This window comes from Accipiter gentilis, chromosome 17, assembly GCF_929443795.1.
Source record: "Accipiter gentilis chromosome 17, bAccGen1.1, whole genome shotgun sequence".
Classification (NCBI taxonomy): domain Eukaryota; kingdom Metazoa; phylum Chordata; class Aves; order Accipitriformes; family Accipitridae; genus Astur; species Astur gentilis.
Window position 1 is genome coordinate 8730862 of NC_064896.1, and position 25293 is coordinate 8756154.

At 47.6% G+C, this 25293-nt stretch overlaps 2 long non-coding RNA genes across 3 annotated transcripts; both read left to right on the plus strand.

The window, feature by feature from the left end:
- The first annotated feature begins 111 nt into the window (after positions 1–111).
- On the plus strand, positions 112–7641 carry LOC126047243 (uncharacterized). Of its 2 annotated transcripts, none has more exons than XR_007508539.1 (4): positions 112–386; positions 485–837; positions 1235–1401; positions 6261–7641. It is a non-coding gene; the product is annotated as an uncharacterized LOC126047243 (long non-coding RNA). The 2 variants fall into 2 exon arrangements; XR_007508540.1 differs by having other exon boundaries at positions 485–700.
- A 12097-nt stretch (positions 7642–19738) lies between these two features.
- On the plus strand, positions 19739–23019 carry LOC126047244 (uncharacterized). The gene is made up of 3 exons (XR_007508541.1): positions 19739–19808; positions 22549–22689; positions 22908–23019. It is a non-coding gene; the product is annotated as an uncharacterized LOC126047244 (long non-coding RNA).
- Positions 23020–25293: the final 2274 nt, after the last annotated feature.

Genomic DNA, 25293 nt, shown 5'->3' on the forward strand with positions numbered 1-25293 from the left:
CGTCCGCCTCCCGCCGGCAGCGGCCGCGCGCTCCGCCCACCAGGGCCTGGGCCTGGCAGCGCAGCGCGGGCGGCCCCGGCCCTGGCGAGGGGCTCCCTACGCGGGAGCGCAGGGGAGGAGCGCGGCGGCAGCGCGGGCCGGGCGCGGGCCAGCCCCGCTGTCGCTTGAGCGTGGTTCTCCGCGCGGTCTGTGGAGTGGAGTTGCGCAGAGCGTCTCCCCGGGAGCTTCTTCTCTCGCTACCACGCAGAAACGCGACACCACCCCGGTAGATATTGGTACCGGTGTTCCTCCGGGCCTTTAGGAGAAGGTCACCGGAAGGGGCTGGAAGCTTTCAGCCTGCTGCTGGTCCCAGAAGTAGCACCAGTAGGTACCCGTGTGTTATAAAGGTAATTGCAGAGCAAGAATCTGCAGAAGATAATGACGGACACTGGGGAGAGTCAACTTGTTTAACTTAGGCTGCATTTATTTTAATCTCTTGTTTAAGAGCACACTGTTGAAAGCAGAACATTCCTGATTTGAGGAAAGCCCTGGAGGGTCTGATGCCCAGCCAAACATGGGAACCAGGAGAACAGTAAATAGCTTTCACCAAGAACTTGCAACTTGCAGCATGTCCTATGAAATAACATGGTACGCCCATGGGTCAGGAAGCTCTACAGTGCATTGATGCAGAGCCCTCTGGTTGACAAGTTGACCTGCCAAGGTAAAAAAGGAGGGCAAGCCTAGCAGCAGCAGTTGTGAAATCTCGCAGGAAGTAATCAGTGCCAGTAAGGCTTGCTTTTACCACATCTGACTGCGAAGGGAATCCATGAAGGCCACTCCAAAGTAGAGGCTGAAATAGTACGCAGTTGCATGGAGCTCCCAGGCCAGAAATATGCTGATAGGCATTTTGGCTTCCTTCATTTCTGTGGCTTAGGAAGGAGGGGAGGTGAAGTCCTAGCTGTTTCTGCAGGGAAAAAAAAAAAACAAACCCGCAACCAAAACCCAACAAACAAAACATTTTCCTTTGGTTTTAGTCTGGGTAGCTCAAAGGTGTGCTATCTCCTTTTTTGATTTGAGAATTTATGTCAGGAGGTCCTTTGGCTTGCTTATGAGCATATGGTTGGGGTTTCTACCCTCCAGTGAGACGGGAACTCTCTTTTTCCTTGTCATACTCTACCTAATTGGGCATGAACAGTGGGAAGGAAACATGTCTCTGTCCATCTGGTAAGAATTACCTGCCTTTTTCCCACCTCAGCCTCTGCAAGGCAAATGAGAAAGGGAGAGAAGTGGAGAAGTCAGGAAGACCTGGGGTGAATTGACATGGAACCATTTGGGATGCTTTCCCTACCTGCAAGCAAGTTGTGTGATTTCAGCTCATAGCTTTGTGGTACAAAGCAAGTGGAATGCTTAATGTTTGGAGAGGTGGGTGAAAACTAAGAGATGAGTTAGGAATGGTAAAACTATCACCCTGCAGATTTAAAGCCAAAGTGGGGGGGCCTTAAGAGGTGTCCTGTGAAGGAGAGATGTAAAACAAGAGCCTGGAGTTCCCAGGCCACAGATCTGCCCATGAGCTTTTGCACATCCCCATTATTGTCCTACAAGTTAAATGGTTCTGTAGTTTTCTTGTTGGGAGAGGGTGTCTCCTAGATACCAGTCTGGATTGCATGGTAGAGTGAACAACAGTCTTTAAGTATGAGAAGTCTATTGCTGGGGCGAGGGTTATTGTTCCACCTTCAGAATGCACCCTTCACCCTTTCCAGAATCTGGGAAAGTCTCCTCCTTGCACAAGACATTATATGGGGCCATAGATATAAGGAAAAACTTTTTAACTCTGAGGACAGTCAAGCAGTGGAATAGGGTGCTGAAAAAGCTTGTGCAGTCTCTCTTACAGATGTCTAAGACAAGACTGAGTAAAGCTCTGTACAGCCTCACCTGACCTCATAGCTGACCCTGGTTTGAGTAGGAAGTTGGACTAGAAGCCTCCTGGGGTCTTTTCCAATGAGAATTATTCTGTCATTCTACTGCCATTTTTTTAGTTTGGTACAGAATCTGGGGCCAGGAGCACAAGAAGGTGAGCGCATGGCCAGAGAGGTTGTCATCCTCTCCTCTGAGCTTGCTTATGTCCTGCTGTCCTTCCTCTCAGCTGGAAGGGGCAAGGGACATTTACCAGGCCTGCACTGTCAATGCCAACACCTCTTCTGGCAGTGGGAGGAGGCCGGAATGGACCCCTCATGGCAGATACACAGTCAACAAAGAGCAACCAGGCATCAAATCAGTTGGTAGAGCTGGCAGGCTTGTGATGGCCCCTGGGGAGTGTCAGTCCTTGGTTTTTCTCTCTCACCGTGCTCAGAAGAGAACCACAGCAGCCTGCCAGGCACACCTAACCTAGCACATCTGACTCTCTGTTAACTGTAGGCCACCGTAGCCTGCTGTCAGGCCCTCTGCATGCTGGCAGCTCTCCTGCCCATCACCCCCCAGGCACTGGGGAAGAGTCACCAACTGTGTGATCCTGCAGGACATCCATTACATGGAGCAGCTGCAGTGAAGAGCCAACCTGAGAGCCAGTACATATGACTTTGAAGCTTGTATGTCTCCCAGCAGCTATTAGGAAAGGAGGGAGGAGGAAAGATCCTTGTAGAAAGGCCTCTTTTCCATCGCTCCTCTCTGATGGTTTTAACCTTCTCCCCTCATCCCATGTCTCAGTTCTGCACTCCTGTTGATGTGAGGCTGGCGCAGAGGGAAGTCTCTGCATTTCATCCTGCAGCAGTGTGATGGAGCACTGAAGACATGCAGAGGGAAAAAATAGGGATCTGAGTACACCTGGAGGCGAACGGTAGACATTGCACAGAGGGCGGTGGAGGATCAGTGGAGTGTTTACATGCACATCCGTATATATAACAGGGATAAATGCATTTTATATGCGTTTGTACAACTTTGTACATATATGTTAGTTATACAGGTTTAAATGCATACATATGTATGGATAGATAAAATACGTGCTTATACTTACATACATGTATGAGAGCCATTGAAGTAGCTGGAAGATAAACCTTTCCCTTTACCCTGGAGAAACATTAAAGGCCCTTAGGGCCAGGACATTGTCATTAGCCATGTTCTGTCCCACAGGGGTACCTGGGATTTAACAACTCCTTGCCACTGGTTACCATCTGAAGCCCAATCTTTTTGTTTACATGCACTTTTTATAATGTAGTTACATATATATATATATACATAAAAAGGTATAAAGAGTTTCATTGGTTGGATTTTTTTTTAATGAGAGATAATGGAATTAATTGTAAATTTTAAAATTACATTAAAATAAAATGTGGCTTCAGTGGCCACCTTTTCTACAAGTCTGCCACAGAAGCTTTAACAGGTCTGGGGTGAGTGTACTAAGAGGGAGCAGAGCAAAGGGCCAGTCCGTTGAGTCAAATCAAGGGACCCCCACTCAACTCTTGCTCATCCAAAGGACCGACCCATCTGTGAGTCTAACTAAGAGACCCAACCAACCTCCTCCCTCTTTCTGCTCTGCTAAAAGCAGTCTTTGTCCTAGCTAGTCATACATGTTTCATTGGCATGATGTGGTGGCAAGAAAAACCTGTATGAATTTACAGACTTTTTAGAATTATGCTCACTTTAACTTCAGGCTGTTATGCCACAACTAGTATTTCAGTTCTCTGCTTCTGTCATCCGTCATGGATATTTAGCTTCAGAAAGATTTTAGAGAAGAAAACGTGGTCATATGAGGAGAAAAACACACATTAACTTATGAAGAGTACCACAACCATTAAGAAAGTCTGTCAAAATCAGGACTGTACATTGCCAGAGGAGTACAGCTGAAGAGTCAGGAATCTGTATGCAATGCAGGGAGCTACCATCAGGGTTGGACATTCCAGTAGGTATCCAGTAACACCAGTGGCCCACTGCTGGAAAGTCGCCTAACTCCTCTCTTACAAACAGGAAAAGCCAAAGTAGGAAATACCATTTGTTTGAAAGATGTTTCCATATTAGATTGCTTTCTGCATCTGCCATTTCTTTCTTTCATCCATTCCTTTCTTCTGTATATCTGCAGCCACAGAAGCACAGTTCTTTGCTGCTCCTGCCAGCAATGGTAGCACATTCCCTGGAGAGCTGCAGAAATGCAACAGCATGCAGTATGAATCTCAGCTGTTTTTTTTTCTTTTCTTTTTCCTGAGGGGTGACTAGTTCTCATTCTGTCTTTGCCCCTCTTTTTGAGTCTTTCTGTCAGCAATGTTTTGCCCTCCAGACACAACTGAAAGGGCCTTCTACTTTGACCAATGAGCTGAACGATCAGTGGTCTAATAAACAATTGCACTTTTTCTACCCCATAAAAGCCTGCAGGTAACATTTCTAGTATAAATGATGCCCAAAGAAAGTGTTCTAATGTGTTTCATGGACCACAGGCATGAAGGTTGTACTCTATACTTATGTCCCCCCTCTGGACCCACTTTGACAGGTCCATGTCTGTCTTGTACTGGACACCCCAGAGCTGGACGTAGTACTCCAAGTGGGGTCTCATGAGAGCAGAGTAGACAGGGGAGAGTCACTTCCCCCCACCTGCTGGCCATGCTTCTTGTGATGCAGCACAGGATACAGTTGGCTTTCTGGGCTGCAAGCGCACATTGCCAGCTCATATCCAATTTTTTGTCAGCTGGTATTCCTAAGTCCTTCTCTGCAGGGCTCCTCTCAGTTCATCCCCCAGTCTGAACTGATGCTGGGGATTGCCCAGACCCAGGTGCAGGATCTTGCACTTGGCCTTGTTGAACTTCATGAGATTTGCATGGGCCCACTCCTCAAGCCTGTCAAAGTCACCCCGGATGGCATCCCTTCCCTCTTGCGTATCAACTGCACCACTGAGCTTGATGTCATCTGCAAACTTGCTGAGTGTGTACTCAATCCCACTATCTGTGCCACTGATGACGATATTAAATAAAATTTGTCCCAGTACAGATCCTTGAGGGACAACACTCCTTACTACTTGGACATTGAGCCATTGACTGTAACTCTTTGGATGTAGCCATTCAGCCAGCTCCTTATCCACCTAACAATTTATCCATCAAACCCATATCTCTCCAATTTAGTGGCAAGAATGTTGTGTGGGACCATATCAAAGGCCTTGCAGAAGTCCAGGTAGCTGACATCCATAGCTCTTCCCTTGTCCACTGATGTAGTCACTCTGTTGTACAAAGCCACTAGATTAGTCAGGCACAATTTGCCCTTGGTGAAGCCATGTTGGCTGTCTTCAGTCACCTCCCTGTCTTCCATATGTTTCGACGTGTCTTCCAGGAGGATCTGTTCCATGATCTTAGTGGATGTGGAGGTGAGGCTGCCTGTTCGGTAGTTCCCAGGGTCCTCCTTTCTACCCTTTTTAAAAATGGGTGTGATGTTTCCCTTTTTCCAGTTGCTGGGAACTTCATTTCACTGCCAGAGCTTTCAAATATGATGGAGAGTGGCCTGGCAACTACGTCAGCCAATTCCCTCAGGACTCTAGGATGCATCTCGTTAGGTCCCATGGACTTATGCATGTTCAGATTCCTCAGGTGGTCTTGAACCTGATCTTCACTTACAAAAAATGTTATTCCCCTAGTCCCTGCCTTAAGGTTCAGCGGCTTGATAGATGTGGGAACAGAGATTACCATTGAAAACTGAGGCCAAAACATTGTTGAGTACCTCAGCCTTCTCCATGTCAGTTAATTTTCTTTAATCTTCCTTTTCTGACCAATGTACCTGTAGAAGCCCTTCTGATTATTCTTCACATACCTTGCCAAATACAGCTCCAACTGCGCCTTAGCTTTCCTGATCCCCTCCCTACACATCTGGACAGCATCCCTATTTTCTTGCCAGGATACATGTCCCTGGTTCCACTGCCTCTGCATTTCCTTCTTACACTATCATTTGACCAGGAGGTCCTTACTCAGCCATGCTGATCTCCTGCCTTCCTTTCCTGATTTCATACATGTGGGAATTGAGAACTCTTGCACTCTTAAGAAAAATGTCCTTAAAGAGCTGCAGCTGTGTTCAGCTCCTTTATCCCTGAGGGCAGTTTCTCAACAGTCCCATCCCCACTTAAACAACTGAAAGTTTGCTCTCCTAAAATTCAGGATCCTGACTCTACTCTTCACCTGGCCCATATCCCTCAAGATTGTGAATTCCACTAGGGCATGATCACTGCAGTGCAGGCTGACGCTGATCTTGACATGTCTAATTAGTTCATCCGTGTTGGTAAGCAACAGGTCTAATAATGCTTCTGCTCTCGTTAGGTGTCTATCACCTGGATTAAATTATCCTCAACACACTCCAAGAGTCTCCTGGACTGCTTACAGCTTGCTGTGCTGCTTTTCCAGCAGATGACAGGGTGATTGAAGTCCCCCAGCAGGATCAGAGGCTGTGAGCGTGATGCCTCCTGTAGTTGAAGTAAGAACGCTTTGTCAGCAGGCTTACCCTGATGGGGTGGCCTGGAGTAAACACCAGCCACAAGGTTTCCTGTGTTGGCTTGGAATGTACCTGTACAATGTACCTGTCCATCTCTCAGACATCCTTCACAAACAGGGTACGCCAACTGGAGTCAGCCTTCAGGTGTTTTCCTGCTTGTTTTGGGTTTGTGTGGCAGGGGGTTGGTATCAGTGGAGAGGCTGCAGGGGTGGCTCCTGTGTGAAGGGGCTAGAAGCTTCCCCAGCTCCAAGTGGGACCCAGCCTCTGACCAAGGCTGACCCAGTCAGTGACAGTGGTAGCACCTCTGCGATGATAACATAAATTTAAGAGGGAAAACATGCAGCAGAGAGGGGAGTGGAATGTGAGAGAAACACCTATGCAGATTTGGAGGTTGGTGAAGGAGGAGGGGGAGGAAGGTCGCCAGAGGAGGGGATGCCCCTGCAGCCCATGGTGAGATGGCAGGCTATCCCCCCCAGCCCATGGAGATGACTGAGGAAGCAAATGCCCACCACCTGTGGAGGAGCCCACGCCAGAGCAGGGGGATGCCCCCAAAGATGGCCATGACTCCATGGGAAAGCCCGCACTGGAGCAGTCTGTGACTGAAGATCCGCCCATGGAAAGGACCCACACTGGAGCAGTTTGTGAAGAACTGCAGCTTGTGGGAAGGACTTGTGTTGGAGAAGCTTGTGAAGGACTGTCTCCCGTGAGAGGGAACCCACGCTGTGGCAGGGGATGAGTGAGGAGTCCTCGCCCTGAGGAGGAAGGAGCGGCAGAGACAACGTGTGATGAACTGACCCCAGTCCCCATTGCTTGTCCCCCTGTGCTGCGGGCAGGGAGGAGGTAGAGAGAACTGGGAGTGGAGTTGAGCTGCGAAGGAGGGAGGGGTGGGAGAAGGTGTTTTAATATTTGGCTTTACTTCTCATTATCCTTGTTTTGATTTGATTGGTAGTCAATTAAGTTGATTTTGTTTTTTTTCCCCAAGTTGAGTCTGTCTTTTGCCCATGACTGTAAGTGGTGAGTGATCCCCCCCTGTCCTTGTCTCAACCCACGAACATTTCCGAACATTTCTTTTCATTTTCTCCTCATCCCACCAGTGCCCGGCCGGGAGGAGTGAGCAAGTGGATTCGTGGTCCTTTGTTACTGGCTGGGCTTAAACCATGACACTGGCCAGGGGAGCTGCTGGGACATGGTGGTGATCTGAAAGTACAGAAGGAGATGAGTTCTTATGAGTATGGGATGAGTTTATGGTCCATTTTGCGCTCACAAGCTGTGTGCCTGCTTCTGCTGCAGGACAATTAGGTGGTGTGTTGTCAACGCCTTTCTAGCTACACATAGAAAGCACAGCACTACTATAAGGGCTGCTATGGGGAAACTTAACTCCATCCCAGCCAGACCCAACGCAATCCCCACCCCTTACTCCATACCATTTGTGTCATACTCAGGTCCCACATAATTTAATATATTTATATATCTTTTAACCATCCCTTTGTATCTAATTCTCATTACTGAAATCCCTTCTTACTAACACTTACAACTTACTTATACTACATACTTAAACCATGTTTCTACCCAACATACAGATTTATACATTCTCATTAACTACTATCCCCTGTCCCTTAACAGATAGCTATTATTCTCCCATTCCATGGATTTCTTCCAATCCTCCAAACGTTCATAAGAACATGCTATGACTTGGGCCCCTTCTGTCAAGATGGGTGCTCAGGGCAGGAGAAGCAGCATGTTTGGTTGTTGGGCACCAACACCGGCTTGGGTTGGGCCATCATTGCACTTGCCAGGTACCTTGCAAAGCTCACTCTTCATCGGTTCAGGTTCCTGCTACATTGGTTCCTACAACATACAACCCACATCACAGATTATTTTTTCCCCAAGATTAAATGTCCTTGAGGCACACACTGGCTCTCCCCATCCTTCCACATTACCCACTGAGTACAGGTCCTTGAGCAAAGACAATCCCATGAATGGGTTTTCCTTTTCCTAAGGGAGGAGCAAACCACGACACCTTCCCCAGCCACTTCCCTATGTGCACTATGGGGACCTTACCACCTCCCACAGTATGTAGGGGTTTTGTCTGGGCAGGACCAGGATGCTTAGGAGATCCTCTGGTGTTAAATGGCAGAAGTCAAGTGGCTTCTGCTAAATTTATAGCCCAGTGCTTCCATGCCCCATTGCCCAACAGTCTCAACATAGTCTTTAACAGTCTATTATATCTCTCAATCTTTGCAGAGGCTTGTGGGTGATAGGGGATGTGATACACCTAGTCAATGCCGTGTTTCTTGGCCCAGGAGTTTATGAGGTTATTTTGGAAATTAGTCCCATTGTCTGATTCAATTCTTTCTGGGGTACCATGTTGCCACAAAATTTGCCTTTCAAGTCCTAAAATGGTGTTTTGGGCAGTGGCATCATTTACAGTGTATGTTTCTAGGCAACCAGCAGTTGCTTCTGCCATGGTGAGTATGTAGTCCTTGCCTTGGTGTGTTTGTGGCAGCGGTCCAATGTAGTCAATTTGCCAGGCCTTGTCATATCAAAAACACAGCCGCCACCCTTTATTCCAGCGAGACTTTACTCATGTGGCTCGCTTGATTGTGGCATCTTTGACATTCATGAGTGACCTGTGTGATGGCCTCCATGGTCAGGTCCACCCTCAATCATTAGCCCATCCATGTCCTGATATTTCGTGGGCTCATTAAGCTACAAATCGCTTACCCTTATGCTCCCAGTCCAGGTCCACCTGAGCTACTTCAGTTTTGACAGCCTTATCTAGCTGTTCATTGCTTCAGTGTTCTCCAGTGGTGCAGCTTTTGGGCATGTAAGCAGCTATATGATGTACCTTTAGAGTGATGTTTTCTACCCAGGCAGTGATGTCTTGCCACAATGCAGCAGCCCAGATGGATTTACCTCTGCACTGCCAATTGGTCTCCTTCCACAGCTGTAACCACCCCCATAGGGCATTAACCACCATCTGTGTGTCAGTATAGAGATAGAGTACTGGCCACTTTTCTCATTCAGCAGTCTCTAGGGCTAGTTGGATGGCTTTCATTTCTGCAAACTGGCTTGACTAACCTTCTCCTTCAGTGGCTTTAATGACTTGTCATGTAAGAGTCCACACGGCAGCTTTCCAGTTCCAATAGTTTCCTACAACACGACAGGATCCATTAGTAAACAGAGCATAATGCCTTTCATCTTCTGATAACTCATTATATGGTGGTGCCTCTTGGGCATGAGCCACCTCCTCAGACAATGCTCAAAAATATCTGCCTTCTGGCCAGGATTCCTGGGCAGTTGGGTTTCCCAACTTGAGCATGTGGTGTGATCAATGCTATCCACTTACTCCATGTAGTGCTGGTTGCATGTTGTGTAGAGGGGATGGTCTTTTTGTACATTCAGTTTAGCATGGGCAATCGCAATGCCAAGAGGAGATATGCTTCTGTACCAACAACTTCTGAAGTGGCTCGAACCCCTTCATATGCTACTAGTATCTCTTTCTCAGTCAGGGTGTAGTGGGCTTCTGATCCTCAATAACCCCGTCTCCAAAACCCTAGTGGTGAACCTTGGGTTTCTTCTGATGTTTTCTGCCAGAGGCTCCAGGTGAGACCATGATCCCCAGCTGCAGTGTAGAGTACATTTTGCACAGCTGGTCCTGTCTGGACAGGCCCAAGACCTACCACACAAGCTGTCTCCTGTTTCATCTGCTCAAAGGCTTGTTGTTGCTTGAGGCCCCACTCAGAATACTTCTTTTTTTGGGTTACTTGATAGAGAGGGCTTACAGGCTGACTATAACCTGCAATATGCATTCTCTAGAATCCTACAAAGCCTAGGAAAGCTTATGTTTCTTTCTTGTTAGCTGATGGAGACGTAACTGCTATCTTGTTCATCATACCCTTAGGGACATGACGACATCCATCCTGCCATTTTATTCCCAAGAACTGAATCTCCTGTGCAGGTCTCTTGACCTTGGTTCTTTTTATGATGAAACCAGCTTTCAGAAGAATCTGAATTACTTTTTCCCTTCTGAAACACTTTGTCTTCTTTGTTGTTCCACACGATGATGTCATCAATGTATTGTAGATGTTCAGGGACATCACCCTGTTCCAGTGCAGTTTGGATTAGTCCATGACAAATGGTAGGGCTGTGCTTCCACCCCTGGGGCAGTTGATTCCAGGTATATTGGACACCCCTCCACATGAAAGCAAACTGTGGCCTGCACTCTGCTGCCAAAGGAATTGAAATAAATGCATTGACAATGTCAGTTGTAGCACACCACTTGGCTGCCTTTGACTCCAGTTCATATTGGAGCTCTAACAAGTTTGGTACAGCAACACTCAGTGGTGCTTCAGACAACAATAGTTTGCTGTTAACCTCCACCCTCTGTCAGACTTTTGCACTGGCTATATGGGACTGTTCAAGGGTGTGTGAGTCTTCCTGACCACTCCTTGGCTCTCCAGTTGATGAATGAGCTTGTTAATGGGAGCCAAAGAGTCTTGATTTGTACAGTGTTGCCGCCATTGCACCATCCTGGTAGCAATCAGCACCTGCTGTTCTTCAACTCGCAGCAATCCCACAATGAAGGGATCTTCTGAGAGGCCAGGCAGGGTAGATAGATAGCTGTTTGATATCTGTCTTCACAGTGGCTACACCAAAAGCCCATCGGTACCCCTTTGGGTCCTTGAAGTACCCTCTTCTGAGATAGTCTATGCCAAGGATACAAGGGGCCTCTGGGCTGATCACAATGGGGTGCTGTGGTGGGTTGACCCTGGTTGGATGCCACGTGCCCACCAAAGCCGCTCTATCACTCCCCCTCCTCAGCTGGATGGGGGAGGAAAATATAACAAAAGGCTCGTGGGTCAACATAAGAACAGTTTAATAGAGTGATAGCAAAGGTCACGCGCAAAAGCAAGGAAAAAACAAATGATGTTATTCTCTACTTCCCATCAGCAGGCGATGTCTAGCCGCTTCTCGGGAAGCAGGGCTTCAGTACGCGTAGTGGTTGCTCTGGAAGACAAAATGCCCCCCTTCCGTCTCCCTTCACTTAGCTTTTATATCTGAGCTGATGTCATATGGTATGGAATATCTGTTTGGTTAGTTTAGGTCAGCTGTCCTGGTTATGTCCCCTCCCAAGATCTTGCCCTGCCCCAGCCTGCCATTGAGGGGAGGGCAAAAATGTTGGAGAGACAGCCTTGATGCTGTGCCAGCACTGCACAGCAGTAGCCAAAACACTGGTGTGCTATCAACAGCTTTCTAGCAACTGATGCAGAGCACAGTGCTATGAGGGCTGCTATGGGGAGTATTAACTCCATCTCAGCCAGACCCAATACAATCTCCACCCCTTATTCCATACCATTTGCGTCCTGCTCAGGTCCCACATAATTTAATACAGATATCTTCTAACCATACTATTGTATTTAATTCTTATTACTGAAATCCTTTCTTAGCAACACTTACAACTGAAACTACATACTTAAACCACTTTTATACCCAACGTACAGATCCATACATTCTTATTAATTACTGTCCCCTGTCCTTTAAGAGATAGATATTCCATGGGCTTCTTCCACTCCTCCAGATGTTCACACACAGGACTTGGGGCCCATCCATCAACATGAGTGATCAGGACAGGAGAAGCAGTATGGTCGATCGTTGGGCACCAACACCGGCTTGGTTTGGGTCACCGATGCACTTGTCTGGTTCCTTGTGAAGTTCACTCCTCTGCAGTTCAGGTCATTCCTGCTACATTACTTCCTGCAACATACAACTCACATCACAGATTATTTTTCCCCCAAGGTTAAATGTCCTTGAGGCACACACTGGGTCTCCCCATCCTTCCGCATTACCCAACTATGTACACCCAGGTCCCTGAGCAAAGACAATCCCACTAATGGGTTTGCCTTTTCCTGTTGGAGGTGCAATCCACACTGCCTTCCCCAGCCACTTCCCCATGTGCACCATGGGGACCTTGTCTCCTCCCACAATATGTAGAGGTTTTGTTTGGGCAGGACCAGGATGGTTAGCAGATCCTCTAGTGTTAACTAGCCAAGTGGCTTCTGCTAAATTTGTATCCCAGTGTTTCCATGTCTCATTGCCTAGCGCTCTCAACATAGTCTTCAACAGTCCATTATATCTCTCAATTTTTCCAGATGCCTGCGGGTGATAGGGTATGTGGTACACCCACTCAATGCCATGTTTCTTTGCCCAGGAGCTTATGAGGTTATTTCGGAAATGAGTCCCATTGTCTGATTCAATTCTTTCTGGGGTACCGTGTCGCCATAAAATTTGCCTTTCGAGGCCTAAGGTGGTGTTTCGGGCAGTGGCATGGTTTACAGGATATGTTTCTAGCCAACCAGTAGTTGCTTCCACCATGGTGAGTGTGTAGCGCTTGCCTTGGCGTGTTCGTGGCAGTGGTCTGATGTAGTCAATTTGCCAGGCCTCCCCATATCGAAAGCCCAGCCACCGCCCTCTGTTCCAGGGAGACTTTACTCTGGTGGCTTGTTTGATTGCAGCACATGTTTCACATTCATGAGTGACCTGTGTGATGGCCTCCATGGTCAGGTCCACCCCTTGATCACGAGCGCACCTATATGTTGCATCTCTCCCTAGATGTCCCGATGTCTCATGGGCCCATCGAGCTACAAATAGCTCACCCTTACGCTCCCAGTCCAGGACCACCTGAGCTATTTCTATTTTGGCAGCCTTGTCTACCTGTTAATTATTTCGATGTTCTTCAGTGGCACAGCTTTTGGGCACATGAGCATCTACATGACGTAGCTTTAGAGTCATGTGTTCCACACGGGCAGCAATGTCCTGCCACAATGCTGCTGCCCAGATGGGTTTACACCTGCGTTGCCAATTGGTCTTTTTCAACTGCTGTAGCCACACCCACAGGGCATTAGCCACCATCCAGGAGTCGGTATAGAGGTAGAGTACCGGCCACTTTTCTCATTCAGCAATATCTAGGGCTAGTTGGATGGCTTTCACTTCTGCAAACTGACTTGACTCGCCTTCTCCTTCAGTGGCCTCAATGACTTGTGGTGTGGGACTCCACACAGCAGCTTTCCACTTCCGATGGTTCCCTACCACACGACAGGATCCATCAGTAAACAAAGCATAACACCTTTCATCTTCTGATAACTCATTATATGGTGGTGCCTCTTGGGCACGAGCCACCTCCTCAGGTGATGCTCCAAAATCTCTGCCTTCTGGCCATTCCATGATCTCTTCCAGAATTCCTGGGCGGTTAGATTTCCCCAGTCAAGCCCATTGCATGACCAGTGCTATCCACTTACTCCATGTAGCGGTGGTTGCATGTTGTGTAGAGGGGATGTTTCCTTTGAACATCCAGTGTAGCACGGGCAATTGTGGTGCCAAGGGGAGATATGCTTCTGTACCAACAACTTCTGAAGCGGCTCGAACCCCCTTATAGGCTGCTAGTATCTCTTTTTCAGTCAGGGCGTAGTGAGCTTCTGATCCTCGGTACCCCCGACTCCAAAACCCTAATGGTCGACCTCGGGTTTCTCCTGGTGTTTTCTGCCACAGGCTCAAGGTGAGACCATGTTCCCCAGCTGCAGTGTAAGGTACATTTTGTACATCTGATCCTGTCCGGACAGGCCCAAGAGCTACTGCACAAGCTATTTCCTGTCTGATATGCTCAAAGGCTTGTTGTTGTTCAGGGCCCCATTCAAAATAGTTCTTTTTCCACGTTACTCGATAGAGAGGGCTCACAAGCTGACTATAACCTGGAATATGCATTCTCCAGAACCCCACAAGGCCTAGGAAAGCTTGTGTTTCTTTCTTGTTAGCTGGTGGAGACATAGTTGCTATCTTGTTAACCACATCCATAGGGACATGACGGCATCCATCCTGCCATTTTATTCCCAAGAACTGAATCTCCTGTGCAGGTCCCTTGACCTTACTTTTCTTTATGGCGAAACCAGCTTTCAGAAGAATCTGAATTATTCTTTTTCCCTTCTCAAACACTTCTGCCTCGTTGCCCCACATGATGATGTCATCTATGTATTGTAAATGTTCAGGGGCATCCAGTTTGGATTAATCCGTGACAAATGGTAGGGCTGTGCTTCCACCCCTGGGGCAGTTGATTCCAGGTGTATTGGACACCTCTCCATGTGAAAGCAAACTGTGGCCTGCACTCTGCTGCCAAAGGAATGGAGAAAAATGCATTGGCAATATCAATTGTAGCATACCGTGTGGCTGCCTTTGATGCCAATTCATATTGGAGGTCTAACATGTCTGGTCCAGCAGCACTCAGTGGCGGTGTCACTTCATTCAGGCCGCGATAATCTACTGTTAACCTCCGTCCTCCATCAGACTTTTGCACTGGCCATATAGCACTATTAAAAGGTGAATGAGTCTTGCTGATGACTCCTTGGGTCTCTAGGTGATGAATCAGCTCATGGATGGGAGCCAGGGAGTCTCGGTTTGTCCGATATTGCTGCCAGTGCACCGTCCTGGTAGCGATTGGCACCTGCTGTTCTTCAACTTGCAGCAATCCCACAGTGAAGGGATCTTCCAAGACGCCAGGCAGGGTAGATAGCTGTTTGACCTTCTCTGCATTTACAGTGGCTACACCAAAAACCCATCGGTACCCCTTTGGGTCCTTGAAGTACCCTTTCTTGAGGTAGTCTCTGCCAAGGATACAAGGGGCCTCTGGGCCGGTCACAATGGGATGCTTTTCCCACTTGTCCCCTGTCAAGCTCACTTCAGCCTCCAGTATAGTCAATTCTTGGCATCCCCCTGTCACTCTGGAGATCCAGATGGATTCTGTGCCCCTGTATCCTGATGGCATCAGTGTACACTGTGCACCAGTGTCTACTAAAGCTTTATACTTCTGTGGGTCTGATGTGCCAGGCCATCGAATCCACACAGTCCAGTATATCTGGTCATCCCTTTCCTCCTCCTGGCTGAAGGCAGGGACCCTCTATTGCTGTTCCTCATCAGAATATTCACTGTCCGATCCTTGCGGTACCAGACTAGAAGTCCCCTCACCAGAATTAAGGGAGGTGGTTTCAGTTCTTCTATGCCTGGAGGATCGCCAAGTGCCTTCTTGGGCCTCTACAGCAACTACGCTGACAGTCTTCTTCTTGGGTGACCCCTTCTTAACAGCTGTCTTCCCTCTCAGTTCACGTACGCGGGCTTCCAGCTTAAAGGTGGGTTCACCATCCCACTTCCTCATGTCCTCCCCTTGGTCACGCAGGAAGAACCAGAGTGTACCATGTGGCATATGCCTTGGGCTCCCTTTCCCTCTGACTGGGGCAGGAGAGGACTGCTTTCTTGAAGCATCCCTAACAGCCAAGGCTCTGTCCTGTAGGGATGAGGAAACACAGAGATTTTCCTCAAAGTTTTGGAGCCAAGAGGACACTTTCTCCACAGTTGGTGTTTCCATATCTGGACAATACATTGCTGCCAAGCTGTTAGAATACGATGCTGGGGCACCTTGAATCACCTTTCGCCACATGGCCCATGTGCACAGGACATCCTCTGGATCTCTGGAGACTTCCTCATCATCTAGATCACTGTAGATGACTTCCACCACTGCTAACTCTCTCAGGTACTGGATGCCTTCATCTGCGGTAGTCCACTTTTCTGATGAATTGACAAGATCTTCCTTGAATGGATATCTTGCCCTCACACTTGAGAGGAGCCGGCTCCAGAGACTGCAAACTGCTGCCTCTTTTCCAATTCCTCTTTCAATTCCCCGGTTTCTAGCGAGGGATCCCAGCTGTTGAGCTTCCTTGCCTTCCAGTTGCTGACTATCAGCCCCGTTATCCCAGCATCGGAGCAGCCAGGCAGCAATCCGCTCACCTGGCTGGCGGCTGTAATCTTTCTGCAAGTCCCAAAGTTCTGAGGATGTCAGGGACAGGGTAGTTTCTGCTTCCTGTTTAAGTTCCCTCACTCCTTCCTCCAATTTCTTTATCAAAGGACCAGCTTCTAAATCAAGCCTTTCCTCTTCTTCTTCTTCCCTCACTAATTGATGGTATGGACCCGTTGATCTCCTTGTCCAGTGTTTCTGTTTCACTATTGGGGCAATTACTGTAGTTGTTGTTGTTTGGGTCCGTATCTTGAGCACGGTGTCCTTAGATGCAGTCTGGGTCCCTGCCTCAACCATGGTCCTTTGAGATTGTTGAACTATGGCTCGGTAGGCATAGGCCAGGCCCCAGTACAGTGCGAGAAGCTGCTGGTTTTCATTGGGATAGGCAAGGCACCCTTCTATCAGGTGGCATGTCAGTTTGCCAGGGTTACTTGCCTGTTCGGATGTAAAATCCCAGATTATGGGAGGTGATAACCGTCCTAGGAATCTGCCCAAATCCTTCCATATACCCTGCCACCCAGGGACCAGTCACTTGAGGGCACATTTCAGTATTGCCTCACCTAAAACTTGCCTTCTCTTATACCAGGACAAGACCAGGTTCCACAATACCCATAATATGCCACCAGTATTAATTATTAGTATTGAACAGCTCACATAAGGGTGAACAAGGACCTCGGGAGCCTGCATAATAAAACCATTCACATCAATGCCTGGTAGGGAGAGGGAGATGTGTTCCCTCATCTCGTCCACAAGATAGCTCCCACAACACAGCAAAGCCATCACTGCCAGGACAAAGCACATAGATATTATTTGTATTAGCACGTTCCCGCGTTCCTTCATTCTCCCCACAAGATAGCTCCTGCAGCACAACAAAGCCATTAATGCCAGGACAAAGCACACAGCCATTATTTGCATTAACATGTTCCCAAACTCAGCAAGCTAGAGATAAGCAAGCAGCTAACAAGCTCTGTGACCTGCACAGGAGCTTGCCACTTAATAACTAGCTATAGAACGCTTAATGCAAAACTGCTGTTGTCTTGCCCCACGTTGGGTGCCAAAAAGGACTGTGGTGGGTTGACCCTGGTTGGATGCCACATGCCCACCAAAGCTGCTCTATCACTCCCCCTCCTCAGCTGGATGGGGGAGAGAAAATATAACGAAAGGCTCGTGGGTCAAGATAAGAACAGTTTAATAGAGTGATAGCAAAGGTCACGTGCAAAAGCAAGGAAAAAACAAATGATGTTATTCTCTACTTCCCATCAGCAGGCGATGTCTAGCCGCTTCTCGGGAAGCAGGGCTTCAGTACGCGTAGTGGTTGCTCTGGAAGACAAAATGCCCCCCTTCCGTCTCCCTTCACTTAGCTTTTATATCTGAGCTGATGTCATATGGTATGGAATATCTGTTTGGTTAGTTTAGGTCAGCTGTCCTGGTTATGTCCCCTCCCAAGATCTTGCCCTGCCCCAGCCTGCCATTGAGGGGAGGGCAAAAATGTTGGAGAGACAGCCTTGATGCTGTGCCAGCACTGCACAGCAGTAGCCAAAACACTGGTGTGCTATCAACACCTTTCTAGCTACTGATGCAGAGCACACAGTGCTATGAGGGCTGCTATGGGGAGTATTAACTCCATCTCAGCCAGACCCAGTACAGGTGCTTTTGCCACTTGCCCCTGTTAACCTCACCTCAACCTCCAATACAGACAATTGTCACTCCAGAGATCTAGGTGGGTTCTCTGCCTCTATACCCTGGTGGCACCAGAGTACACTGTGCACCAGTGTCTACCAAAGCCTTATACTTCTGTGTGTCTGATGTGCCAGTCCATCGAATCCTCATAGTCCAGTATACTTGGTCATCCCTTTTCTCCTCTTGGCTGAATGCAGGGACCCTCTATTCCTGTTCCTGGTTGGAGTATTCACTGTCTGACCCTTTCAGTGCCAGACCAGAAGTCTCCTCATCAGGATCAAGGGAGGTGATCTCAGTCCTATGTTTCGGGGATCACTGATTGCCTTCTTGTGCCTCTATAGCAACTAAACTGACAGCCTTCTTGGGTGGTCCCTTCCTGAGAGTTGTCTTCCCTCTCAGTTTGCATACATAGGCTTCCAGCTTCAAGTTGGGTTCACCATCTCATTTCTTCATGTCCTCCCCCTGGTCATGCATGAAGAACCAGAGTATGCCATGTGGCATGCACCTCGGGTTCCCTTCCCTCTGACTAGGCCAGGAGGGGACTGACTCCTTGGGGTGACCCTGACAACCTCCCAACCTCTTGCCCACCCCCAGCCCACTGGCCTTTGGAGGGTGGATTTGGAGAGGCACCCTTGGAGCTGTGTGAGCACTGCTCAGCAGTAGCCAAAACATCGATGTGTTATCAACATCTTTCTAGCTACAAATACAAAGCACAGCATGTTGTGAAATGGAGCGGTTTGGACCACTTAGAGAATCACTTCCAATGGTATTAGCAGAAGAAAAATTGTTTCTTGATTCACACAACTTGATGGCAAGGTTCACTCTATTAGTTAGTACATGGGTGAAATGCACACAGGAAAATTAAGTTAGAATCAGACTAAAATTAGGTATACAGAAACTGAAAATTCAGTAAGTTAAAAAAAGAGAAATATCCAAAGAAAAATTGAGTTAGAATTGATTTCTCATGATTTGTACAGAGATCGGGAATGTAAAATGGTAAGGGAGACCCTCCCCTATCCTGCTGCAGTGGAGTGAGTGAGCAGCTGTGTGGTGCTTAGTTGCTGGCTGGGGTTAAACTGCAACACTGGCATAGTAGGTGTGAAGGACAGAAACTGGCACAGTCAGTTGACTTCCCCTACTGCTGAGCTTTTCAGCATTCCGGTCATGTGCTTGAGCTGCAAAGCAGTTTCTGATTCCTACAAGGCCTTCCTGGGTGTTCTTTTGTTATAAAAGTAAGAGGGTTTGTAATTGTGCTTCAAGATATCCCATGGCCCCTGTAGCTTTCCAGAATCCATGCAGTTGACTTAAAAATGTATACTGCAAACAGAAGAGAGCTTGGTGGTGGGTTGGAAGTGGAATGGCCTGTGTCCTTCTGGGGAGGCCATGGCAGAGGTCTTTCTGTAGGTGCTGGGATTAAGCTGGACAAGCATGCATTATCCTCTGCAAACTTGACGTACTCTTGTCCTTCCTTTTGCTTCCCTCAATACCTGTCTGACTCCTAGGCTGATGGGTTGTCTTGTTTTCATTATTGATGACCCTGCACACCATTGGTAGCTGAACTGTGCGGTGCCACAGACAGGTAGCTCTTGATAGTCCCAGGAATCCCTTGGAAATGAGGGAAATGTTCAGCCCTCTTTCTGCCTCCTTCTGGACACTGCTTGCGGGTTCATGGGTATCCTCAGCTTCAGCTACCTGTGTCTTTGTGTAACCTCCTAGTAAGTGTTTGGGAGGGGGTGTTTCCCTGAGATCAGTGGTCTCCTTTCTCATTCCTCCAGGCAGCCTCATCTATCACTGCAGCTCTGGAAGACTTTCTGAAACCTGAGCAGCTGGACGGTGAAAACTGTTTTAAATGTAGCAAGTAAGATGATTACTAATGCCATAATACTAGATCCTGTGTGAATGTGTTGCATGTTGTTGAGCGTAAGTTATCTTTTCCCATAGATTGGATGCACAATAATGAGACTCAGTTGAGGGTTTTTAAAAAATTTTTTTAAATTAAGTTCTTATGGAACTGAATAGCCTTAAAATAGTGTAAGGATGTATGAGACATGAAAGCTTGTCTGGCTTTCTTGGGGGGAAAAAGGGTGCATTTCAAGGGTGCATCACACTTGGCTCTGTGCTTGGTTTCGAGGTGTGAAAAGATGGTCTGCTCCGACAGAGCTGCTTTGACCAAGTGTCATGGTTTAAGCCCAGCCAGCTACAAAGCACCACGAGGCCGCTCGCTCACTACTTCCACCCTCCCTGCACCCTCTGGTGGGGTGGGGAGGAGAATCAGAAAGGAGAAAAAAAAAGAACGTAGAACCTCATGGGTTAGATAAGGACAGTTTACTGGGACAACACAAGGAGAGAAGTTACAATAATAACAATAGTACTAATAAAAGAATATACAAAATGAGTGATGCACAATGCAATTGCTCACCACCCACAAATTGATGCTCTGTACTTCCTCTGCTGTGATACCACCTCCACCGCTGAGCCTGCTCCCCAGTTATATACTGAGCATGATGTCACATGTTATGGAATATCCTCTTGGCTAGTTTGGGTCAGCTGTCCTGGCTGTGCCCCTGTTTTAGAGTGGTTTCGAGGATTCCCGAGAAAGTAAGCACACATACACTGATTAAAAGGGAAAAAGCAAGCATTTTATTGACTACAGACATGCATTACACTAAGGTTATTTTTGCAAAGCAATTAACATACCGACCCAAGGATCATGAAGAAGACGGTCCATCCGTACATTCTTGTGCCGTCTTGCGCCGCGAACTTAGCCCAGCAGTCAGCGGTGCAAGCCCAGTCCAGCAGTCAGTAGGTGTCAGCTTTACGTGGGCGTCCCAACGGAGGCAAAGGTGACATTGCCATACACCAGCCCACTGCTCTTCGGGAAACCCCGGTGTTTATACATTTGCGGAGAAACGGTGTTGACACTCGTGGCCAATGGGTGCCAAAACACACCTCAGTTGCAACATAGGGAGCCTATGGCACATGCGCCCGCTGGCCAGGCGCGCTGCACATGCCATAGCCATCCCTTCTATTGGTTCATGGGCTTTGTACAGATGGCATTTTAACATAATCCATCAGTCATGTCAACTATGCTCTAACCAATAACGGGATTTTTGCAAGGCAAGCAAAATGCTGTGCCTTAGAATCATAGAATCATTTAGGTTGGAAAAGACCTTCAAGATCATCAAGTCCAACCGTTAACCATCCCCACTAAACCATGTCCTGAAGTACCCTGTCCACTCACTTTTTTAATATCTCCAGGGATGGCAACTCAACCACTTCCCTGGGTAGCCCATTCCAATGTTTGACAAACCTCTCAGTAAAAAAAATTTTCCTAACATCTAACCTAAATATCCTTTGCCTCAACTTGAGGCCATTTCCTCTTGTCCTATCTCCAGCCACCTGACAGAAGAGACCAACACCCACCTCGCTACAACCCCCTTTGAGGTAGTTGTAGAGAGCGATAAGGTCTCCCCTCAGCCTCCTCTTTTCTAGACTAAACAGCCCCAGTTCCCTCAGCTGCTCCTCATAAGACTTGTGCTCCAGGCCCTTCACCAACTTGGTTGCCCTTCTCTGAACATGCTCCAGCAACTCGATGTCTTTCCTGCAGTGAGGGGCCCAAAACTGAACACAGTACTTGAGGTGCGGCCTCACCAGTGCTGAGTACAGGAGGACAATCACCTCCCTGCTCCTGCTGGCCACACTATTTCTGATACAAGCCAGGATGCCGTTGGCCGCCTTGGCCACCCGGGCACACTGCTGGCTCGTATTCAGCCGGCTGTCAACCAGCACCCCCAGGTCTTTCTCTGCCAGGCAGCTTTCCAGCCACTCTTCCCCAAGCCTGTAGCGCTGAATGGGGTTGCCATGACCGAAGTGCAGGACCCAGCACTTGGCCTTGTTGAACTTCATACGATTGGCCTCAGCCCATCGATCCAGCCTGTCCAGATCTCTTTGTAGAACCTCCCTACCCTCAAGCAGATCAACCCTGCCTCCCAACTTGGTGTCATCTGCAAACTTGCTGAGGGTGCACTCAATCCCCTCATCCAAATCATCAAATAAAGATATTAAACAGAACAGGGCCCAACACCAAGCCCTGGGGAACACCACTGGTGACCCACCGCCAACTGGATTTCATCCCTTTCACCACTACGCTCCAGACTTGGCCATCCAGCCAGTTTTTTACCCAGTGAAGAGTGCCTTGTGTTCCTCCATTGTTGCATGTCCTCCCCTAACATTGTTCAACTTCCTTATTCCCATGGTCAGCATTTCAAACAACAGACAATAAACCATCTGTTTCTTGTGCTGACTGCGCTTTTCAGCTATCTACTTCTTACTCAGTGTTCATCCACGGACCAAAATTCCACCTTTTAACCTTTCCGTACACAGCCCCCTCCCAGCTTCCTGTGAATATTAACTCTATCCCAACCGAACCCAGGATACTGAGAAGTTTCCTACCATCCAAACTATTACATGTTACTTTAGGGAAACCAAGTGTTCATAAGCCCCAAAGATGTATTTATACACCTCTAGCCCCTGGTCTTGGAAAGCTATTTCATGAAGAACTTCAGGATCATTTCTGAGCCTTGTTGGTCTCTCTGTAGGTTGTGAAATATCCTAAGTACTTGGATCTTTGGTCATGCACATCACAGACAGCTGGAGAACTGCTCCTCTACACCTTCTATGCTGTCCTGGTACACAGTGGTGGCAGCTGTCATGGGGAACACTATTACTGGTATACAAAGGTAAAGAGCAACTTCCTTCCTAACAGGAAAAATGTGTGCTGAGGAAGACAAACTTGCATGGCAGTGTTACTGGCAGCCAAGGTTTTGGGGGAGAAGGTCTTCTTATGGGCTGGATTGGATTTGTTTTGGCATGCTTTTGAATCTGCAGGTTTTTTGCCTGTTTTTTTTTGTTGAGAAACCATGCAGTTCATCTCCACATACTGATACCTTCTTTGCAGGGAAGCAATGGACTGTGGTATGAGACAAATGATATGTCTGTTGTTCTTCGTGACGTCAACAGCAAGCAACAACACTCCGTGACATCAGGCAGCAAGCTTATCTATTGTTTAATGTCAGATAATAACAAATATTAAAATGTATTTAGAATATGTTTCCTTTTCATTGTTTTGGTATTGTTCTTCTCATCATCCTGAGTGTTTCTCTTTGTGCCATAGGAGACAATTACTACCTGCATCAGTTGCTCTCTTTTCCCTCCCACACTGCAGTTTTCTTCACAGCTGCCCTGCTACAGCCACGCTCCTTCAAAGAGTGGCTACTGCTAAGCTGTGGATCCATGCTGTTTCAGGTCTCCATCATCAAGGGCTTTCTAGCCGCTGCTGGATGAAGCCCCAAGCATTGTGGTCAAACCTCCTAGCCACTGCTGCTTGGAGGTGGAGGCCTAAGGCCCTCCTGATGTCCTTTTACCTGGAATGAACCAATGACCTTGTCACTCCTGGATTTGTAAACATAAGCTGATTTCTAAACATAACTCCTGCCTGTAATTTTTCCAGTGAATTCCTTACCAATAAATTAATTGGTCTTCCTTCCATTATCACAAACTGATGGTATAATAAATGAAGACCTACTTCTACTAATAAAGGGATTGTTATCCCCATTGCCAATTCCTAGCATCTAAACTTTCTCTTGACTTAATTCACCTGAGTATTGATTTATCATAGAGTATGTAGCACCCATGTCTATCAGAAATTCTAAAGTGTGATTATTGACTTTTATCATGATTTGAGCATGATCTACCACAAGTTTGCACGCCGCAAGCGTTCCAGGCTCTTCCACCTCCTGTCACTGTTGAGCGTCATACTGAGGGAATTCTGCCAATTCCTCAGCATTTTCTCTGCTTGGCGGTTTCCAGACAGGGGGATTTCCAAATCCTCTGGTCATTTGTGGCTGAACTGGACAGTCTCTCTTCCAGTGGCCTTCTTTCTCACAGTATGCACAATGATTTGGGTCTAACTGTCCTCTTCCTGTTTCTCCTGCTGCTCCCACACCCCTTCCTCCTCATACTCGTCCTATCATATTCACTCCTCTGCCTCTCGACATCGGAGTTCATCCCAGTACTACTGCCAACATACTCACTTCCTCTCTCTTTCTTCATTCCTTTTCTTTCTTTTCTGTCTCTGACCTGCTATCATATACATGTGCTGCCAGAGACAGTATTGTTTGTAGATTTTTTCCCCCTGCCATGCCAGAGCATGCTTTAGAAAGTATTTATGAAAGTCTGGAGCTGCCTGTTGAGCAAATACACTCATAGCCCAATGGATGTGATGAATAAAATAACAGAATTGTCGCCACCAGCTAACAAAAAAGAAACACAAGCTTTCTTTGGTGTCGTGGGTTTTTGGAGAATGCATATTCCAGGTTATAGTCTGATTGTAAGCCCTCTCCACCAAGTGACCCAGAAGAAGAACAACTCTGAATGGGGCCCTGAGCAGCAGCAAGCTTTTGAACATATTAAACAGGAGATAGTTTGTGTGGTAGCCCTTGGGCCAGTCTAGACAGGACAAGATGTGAAAAACATGTTTCACACCACAGCCGGGGACCATGCCTCTGGCAGAAAGCACCTGGAGAGAACTGAGGTCAGCCTCTAAGGTTTTAGAGCCAGGGTTATAGAGAATCTGAGGCCCACTACACTCCAACTGAAAAAGATATATTAGCAGCATATGAAGGCCTTCAAGCCACTTCAGAAGCACAACTCATCTTGGCATCTCGATTGCCTGTGCTGGGCTGGATGTTCAAAGGTGTCGTGGTTTCAGCCCAGCCGATAACAAAGGACTACGCAGCCGCTCGCTCACTCCTCCCGCCCCCCTCCCGTGGGATAGGGAGGAGATGGAGGAGAGAAAACAAGACAAACCCTGGAACCTCGAGGGTTGAGATAAAGGCAGTTTACTGGGACAAACACAAAGAAATTACAACAACAACAACGGCAATAATGAAAAAGTATACAAAAAGAGTGATGCACAGTGCAACTGCTCACCATCCGGGACCCGACGCTCCGCCACTTCCCCCACTGAAAACAGAGACCACCCCCCGGCCCGCTCCCCATTTATATACTGAGCATGATGTCACATGGTATGGAATAGCTCCTTGGCTAGTTCAGGTCAGCTGCCCCGGCTATGCCCCCACCTCCCAGGTTCCTGTAAAAATTAACTCTATCCCAGCTGAACCCAGGACATTATCCACCCCTTATTCTATACCATCTACATCATGTTCAGATCTTACATTTTTCCAATCAACGACTACCACTTTCTTTGTCTTATATATAAGTATATGGACTCCCCCCCTGACCTCGCACACACACACACACATGGTGTTCATTTAGCCTATGGG